General features: G+C 39.3%; 1 long non-coding RNA gene across 1 annotated transcript; it reads right to left on the bottom strand.

Moving 5' to 3' along the window:
* Window positions 1-1,533: 1,533 nt before the first annotated feature.
* Window positions 1,534-6,976, bottom strand: LOC140713192 (uncharacterized). Its single transcript, XR_012095083.1, has 3 exons — window positions 6,128-6,976; window positions 3,748-5,256; window positions 1,534-2,343 (listed from the first exon to the last, which is right to left on the bottom strand). It is a non-coding gene; the product is annotated as an uncharacterized lncRNA (long non-coding RNA).
* Window positions 6,977-7,419: the final 443 nt, after the last annotated feature.

Below are 7,419 nucleotides of genomic sequence, written 5' to 3'. Positions count from 1 at the left end.
CTTCCAGAAGGTTCTTTGACTCCTCTGTATGTCACTGGATATAAATAGTTTTTTGAGACAATTACACATTTCACATATTACACTCAATTAAGTCTCAGTTCTAGACCACTTATGGCCCTTTATATGTATTGTCTTAGTCTATTCAGGCTGCTGTAAAATACCAGAGACTGGGTGGTTTAAACAACAGATATTTATTTCTCACAGTTCTGCAGGCTGGGGAGTCCAAGATCAAGGCACTGGCAGATCTAGCATCTGTGAGGGCCCTCTCCCTGGTTTGCAGATGGCCATCTTCTCGTTGTAGCCTCACATGGCAGAGAGCAGAGAAAGAGGCAAGCTCTTTCATATCATTTTTTATAAGGGTACTAATTCCATCATGAAGGCTGCACCCCCATGACCTAATTATCTCCCATAGCCCCATCCCCAAACACCATCACACAGGGGGTTTCAATATATGAATTTGGTGGGGAGGGTATAAACATTTAGTCTATTACATTCTGCCCCTAATTCCCCCAAATCTATGTCCTTCTCACATGAAAAATGCATTTATTCTATCCCAACAGCCCCAAAAGTCTTTACTCATTCCAGAATCAACTCTAAAATCTAAAGTCCAGAGAGTCTCATCTCAATATCATCTAAATGTGATATGGGTAAATCTCAAGGTACTATTCGTCCTAAAGCAAAATTTCTCTCTAGCAGTGAACCTGTGAAGCCAAACAAGTTAGTGCTTCCAAAATACAATGGTGATTCAGGCACAGAAGAGATATCCCATTCTTGTAATCGCCCAACCAGTTCTTCCTACCTGCTGCACAGACAAAATCAATTCAGTGAGACCGTGGCATTGCAATAAAGAAATAGTTTAATTGATGCAAGGCTGGCCATGCAAGAGATGGAGTTATTACTCAATCTCTCGAAAGGCTCTAAGTTTAGGGGTTTTCAAGGACGGTTTGGTGGGCAGGGGACTAGGGAATGAGTGGTGCTAATGGGTTGGGGATGCAATCATAGCAGTGTGGAAAATTGTACTTGTGCCCTGAGTCTGCCTCTGGGTAGGGTCAGTCACCTGTGAGTGGGGTTAGTCATCTGCCAAAATGCAAAAGTCTGAAAAATATCTCAAAAGACCAATCTTAAGTTCTACAGGAGTGACATTATCCACAGAAGTAATTGGGGAAGTCACAAATCTTGTGACCTCTAGAACAATAGTTGGTATCATTTAACTACATCTACATTTTAGCAAACTTCATGCCCCTCTCATAATCCTAACCTCATGGCCTTTCATTAGTTTTACAAAAGGCAGCTTAGTTTGGGGAGGGGCTATTATCATTCTTGCTTTAAGATTAAACTATAAACTAAATTTCTCCCAAAGTTAGCTTGGCCTATACCCAGGAATGAGCAAGGACAGCCAGCCTGTGAGACTAGCAGCAAGATGGAGTCAGTCATGTTAGATCTCTCTCACTGTCATTATCTTTGCAAAGGCGGTTTCATTCCAAAAGGGAGACAAAAGAGAAAAAGAAGAGTGACAGGCCTCAAGCAAGTTCAAAACCTAGCAAGGAAAACTCTATGAGATATTAAACCTCAGAAATAATACTTTTTGATGCAATGCTGTGCTTTCCAGATCTACCGAGATGACAGTCCAAAATATTATGCCCCTGATCCCCCAAAATTCATTTCATTGTATGAGTTCAGTTATACTTAACAAAATTATCATATGGAGATTGGCTGCTAACCTGAACTAAGCCAACAGAGTAGATTCAAGATTGGCTGACTCTTGGTTGACAATCTACTAAGCCAACAGAGTAGACTAAGATTCTGAATCCCCTTATAGAATATTCTCTGGGTATGTTGCATATCACACAACACAACTGCAAGCTTACTTGTTACCTATTTGGGGGAAGGGAGATTCAGCCTACACAGAAGTACTCTTAATTTTCAGGTCAAGAGACAACATCAACCCAGCAGAATGTCCTCCCATAAGCGTTGGTATATTTGTATTTCAATTTTGCTACTCCCTTTCTGGTTTTAGTACAGAGAGTTCATTTTAACATACCACTTTTTTCCAGATAAGTATAATTTTTTTAACCATCTTGGAACCTAAGGAAGATTGTCTCCCCTGACCTCTTGAGCCTGACTTTTTATTACCTGGCCCCACGTGTTTGTTAATTTGTATGTTATGTTGTTCTTGCATTGCTATAAAGAAATACCTGAGGTTGGGTAATTTATAAGAAAAGAGGTTCAATTGGCTCACCGTTCTGCAGGCTGTACAGGAAGTGTAGCACTGGATTGTGCTTCTGGTAAGGCCTCAGGAAGGTTACAATCACGGTGGAAGGCAAAGCAGGAGAAGGTATCTCACTAGGCAGGAACAAGAGAGTGGTGGGGGAAGGTACTACACACTTTTAAACAACCAGATCTCTCAAGAAATAGTCACTACTGCGAAGTCGGCCCCAAGCCATGAGGGACCCACTCCATAACCCAAACACCTCACACCAGTCCCACCTCCAAAACTGGGGATTACATTTCAACATGAGATGTGAGAGAACAAATATCCAAATTATATCAAATTGGGAAGTTACTGTTGTTGTTTAGAGGTTTTTTCCTCTTATCCTAAGTAAAGGTCATCCCCTCCAAAAGTTTATGTTACTGAAAAGGCTACCAGCCTTTCAGCTGAAAATTATGACAAAAGGAACAATATATTTACAGCATTTGGACCAAACTCTTGACAAATAATTTAAATATAATTGGTAGAGTCAAAAAAAAAAAAAAGCCTTTCCAAAATTTTTTTCAAAATCTTATTGTGACTACATATAACAGAGAATCCTTAATGATTTTAACTATATTTTATTTATACATATTTTATTTGTACATTTTACATATTTCCATAATTAATGTCGTTTTAGACATTTAAATTTATAAATGTTTTCCTATCTACAATTATTTTACCTATTTTTATTATTTTATACATATTTAACTATATTTTGTGTTATACTCTTTTTTAAGACAAATAGGCTCAAATATAGTAAACTTAATAGCAACAACTACCTATTTAGATTCAGGCTCTTTCAAATACGAAACTATTCCTGTGTAATATGGCAAATGTATTGGAACTTATCACTTCCCTTAACACCGGAGTAGCATTTCAAGAATGATGATCTAGGCATAGGAAAATAACTTCAAAACTGTCATTTTTATGTGATGAAAAGGTAGGTTACAAGTTTTAAAAAATGTTTAAAAACCTGCCATCTCCAGTTATGGGAAAATCATGACCTGTCGCCTAATTTGGGCAGTAATGCTTCCTAATACTGCCTCTCCCTGTGGAGGTGAGATTAGCCAGAATTCTCCTCCAACCTACACTGCTAGAGCCATTGGGAGAGGGGAGAGGAAGCACAAAGAAATATTGGAACTTGAGTGGAGAGCTCAGGAGAATTTGTTTTGGCCCACAGGAAAATAGCTATAGGGTGAGAGTGACACAGGCACATGCTATTTCAGAACAGGTGGTCAAGTGGATTTTGTAATTATTAAACATATCTAAAGAAATATAGTTCCATTATTTTCAGGTACACACTACCAGCAGGTAAGGTGAGGAAATATAATTTAGACAGTTTCTCAAGGGAATTCCCTTAAAGAAATTGAGTGACTTCTAATTAAATCAATTTGAGGATGAATGGGCATTTCTGAAGTGCTTGAAGGTATTTAAACGATTTTGTTCTCCTCTGAATATAAGCAACTGCCTATAATGTGGTTTATAGCATGACTTACTTTATCGCTTTCCAGAAGTGGCTTCAATTTGACCTAATGACCACAGCAGGACGCTAACCATGAGCTTCATTTGAGCTTCAAATTGCGCTGACATCAAGGCACTTTCTCCCAGAGTTCCTTTAAAACCTTGAGGTCTACATTTTTCTTGGCTATGGCTCAAAACAGAAGCAACTCTTATCACCTGTGTCCTCCACCCACGTCCTGGTTTTGCTCCGTGCTTCCTCTCCCCTCCCTCAGGTTTCACCGCTTCCCTCCTTCCCAGAGATTTTCACTGAAACATGATAAACAAGCTCCCCTGCACCCTTCAGCTCCTCACAGAAAGCTCCTTCCCCTTCCCTGCCTCACTGCCCTGGTTAAAACCCGCCTCACCTAAGATGGCTGCTCCTTATTATTGACAGGCTTCAGGAGACAGCTCTAGCTCATTTTCTTACTCTGAGCCCAGGGGTTGGGAATTGGAGTCGGCATTTAAAAAAAAAAAAAAAGTCATACCTGCCACTTCCAGACCGCTGGGTTTTGTTGTATTGCACAAAAATCCCCATTCCGTTTAAGGCACTGCCATTTAGCTATGTGACTTTTTTTTTTTTTTTTTTTTTTTTTTTTTTTTTTTTTGAGACGGAGCCTCTGTCGCCCAGGCTGGAGTGCTGTGGCGCTATCTTGGCTCACTGCAACCTCCGCCTCCCGGGTTCAAGGAATTCTCCTGCCTCAGCCTCCCGAGTAGCTGGGATTACAGGCGCCCACTATCACGCCCGGCTACTATTTGTTTTTTGGTGTGTTTTTTTTAGTAGAGACGGGGTTTCGAGACCCTGACCTCAGGTGATTCGCCCGCCTCGGCGTCCGGAAGTGCTGGGATTACAGTCATGAGCTACTGCGCCTGGCCAGCTGTATGACTTCTTCCTCCACTCATCTCCGTCAACTCTGACCTCCAGTGACTCCACCTCATTCTGAACAGTTCATTGACCTGCTGGAATTTTTCCTCAACTGAGTTCCGCTGCCATCCTGTGAGACTTCATGCAGATGACCATTCAGGACCCTAACCTAATGGTTCATCACAGTTCCACTGATTGTAGCTTTTGTCATTCCATCTATCCCTTCCCCAGTCACACTGGGGCACTTGTCATTGCTCAGAATTGCTCCTATTTTGAAAATTCATTCTCTATATTCTCTAACCTTCTGGCTCTGCCTTTCTTTACTCCTGCTGTAGCAGTTCAGAAATCTCAGCAAGATTTCTCAGCCTCTAACACTTCTCCAATTTACCCGTCCTTAATGTGTTCATTGTCTTTCCTGCCTAAAGCCTGAAGACAGGTTCCATCACTACCCCCTTACCCTCCTTTGTATTCCTTATTACAATGATAACTATCAAAAGTCATATTGTTTTGTTTTTTTATGACTCTTCTACTAGAACATAACCTCCTCCCTAAGGGCAGGAACTCCAGTTCACTGCTGCAATCCCAGGTTTTAATAGAGTGAGCCTCTCATGAACCTCATACCCAGTCCAGATTCATTAAATATCTGTGGAAGGAGAAAAGAAAGGCTATAATTGTTTCTTCACTTCAGAGACTAAGAACCCCTTATTTAATCCAATAAGTTTTAATTTGAAACAATTTTTCAGAAATGTGTATAATGATTCAGTAAATCTAAAAATATATTATTCAACATGAGAGGGTTGACTTAATACTGGTACATCTATGTAAGAAGATACCAAGCAGTTAATGAAAAGATGCTCTAGAAGAATATCTAACAGTGTGAGAAAAGTTTGCAATATATCATTAAGAATGAAAAGCAAGTTGCAGTGCAGTATATACAGTACAATCTCATGTTGATAAAATATATAGGCATAAAAAAGACTGGAAAGAAAATATGTGATTTCTGAGTTTGGCAATAAGTTTTTAGATATAATACCAAAATTATAATCTATAAAAGAAAAATAATTGTTGGACTGTATTAAAATTTAAAAATTCTGCTCTGTCAGAGATAGTTATGAGAATCAAAGCATAAGCCACAAACAGTAAGAAAATATTTGCAAAACATATCTGATAAAGGACTTGTGTCTAAAATATGCAAAGATGTCTTATAACTCAACGATAAGAAAACAACTCACCAAAACATGGGCAAAAGATTTCAACAGATGCCTCACCAAACAAAATATACAAATGGCAAAAAAAGCATATGTAAAGATGTTCAACATTAGCTGTCATGAACTGCAAATTGAAATAACAATGAATGGCCAGGTGTGATGGCTCACGCCTGTAATCCCAGCACTTTGGGAGGCCAAGGTGGGCAGATCACTTGAGGTCAGGAGTTCAAGACCAGCCTGACTAACATGGTGAAACCCTGTCTCTACCAAAAAATACAAAAATTAGCCAGACATAGTGACACGAACCTGTAGTTCCTCTGGAGGCTGAGGCATGGGAATCACTTGAACCTGGGAGGTGGAGATTGCAGTAAACTGAGATTGTACCATTGCACTCCAACCTGGGCAACAGAGTGAGAACCTGTCTCAAAAAAAAGAAAGAATGAACGAAATACAAATACAACTATACAGTTGTTAGAATGGCCAACATCCAAAAGGCTAATCACGTTAATTGCTGTTGAGGTTGTGGAGCAGCAAAAACTCTCATTCATTGCTGATGGGAATACAAAAAGGGATGATCATTTAGAAGCAGAAAGGAGAGGAAGCTAGAATGATAACTATGGTACTGAATCAGGGTTTGGCAGTTTCTAATTTTTTTAATTTTAATTATTTTTAAGAGACAGGCTGGAGTGGAGTGGCATGACCAGTCGTAGTTTACTGTAGCCTCAAGCTCCTGTGCTCAAGCAGTTCTCCCATCTCAGACTCTTGAGTAGCGGGGAACACAGGTGTGCACATCACCATGCTTGGTTAATTTTTAAATTTTTTGTAGAGATGAGGTCTCTCTTTGTTGCCCAGGCTGGTCTGGAACTCTTGGCTTCAAGTGATCCTCCTACCTCAACCTTCCAAAGTGCTGGGATTACAGGTATGAGGCATCACATCTGGCCAAGTTTGGCAGTTTCTTACGAGGCTAAACGTAGTCATTCCATATAATCCAGCAATTGCACTCCAAGGTACATACCCAAAAGATTTAAAAACTTATATTCACACAAAAACCTACATATGAATGTTTCTAGCAAGTTTAAATTGAAAATTGAAAGCAACCAATTTGTCCTTCAACAAATGAATGAATAAACAGTAGTACAATTATTCAATGATAAAATGTAGAGTATTATTCAGTGACAAAAAGAAGTGAGCTATCAAGCCATAATAAGACATGGATAAATCTTAAACACATATTGCTAAGTGAAAAAAGTAAGTCTGAACAGGCTACATACTGTTTGATGCCAATTATATGACATTCTGAAAAAGGCAAAACAGTTTTAGAATAGTTAACAGGGTTTCAAGGAGAGGAATGGGGGTTGAAAAGGTGAAGCACAGTATTTTTAAGGCAGTGAAACTATTCTGTATGATGCTGTAATGGCGGGTACATCTCTTTATATATTTGACAAAATCCATGGAACTTTACAACACAAAGAGTGAACCTCAATGGGTGAAAAATTTTAAAAAGGCATTTAGGAGTTCAGGGGATCTTAGCATGTGATCCTGGAATGCAGAATGTGACAAAAGAATTTAACTTACTACAAATGTATGAAACAATTTCA

Source organism: Chlorocebus sabaeus, chromosome 13 (genome assembly GCF_047675955.1).
Source record: "Chlorocebus sabaeus isolate Y175 chromosome 13, mChlSab1.0.hap1, whole genome shotgun sequence".
NCBI lineage: Eukaryota > Metazoa > Chordata > Mammalia > Primates > Cercopithecidae > Chlorocebus > Chlorocebus sabaeus.
Note: the sequence above shows the minus strand (reverse complement) of the source record. Positions and strands in the feature narration are given on the sequence as shown.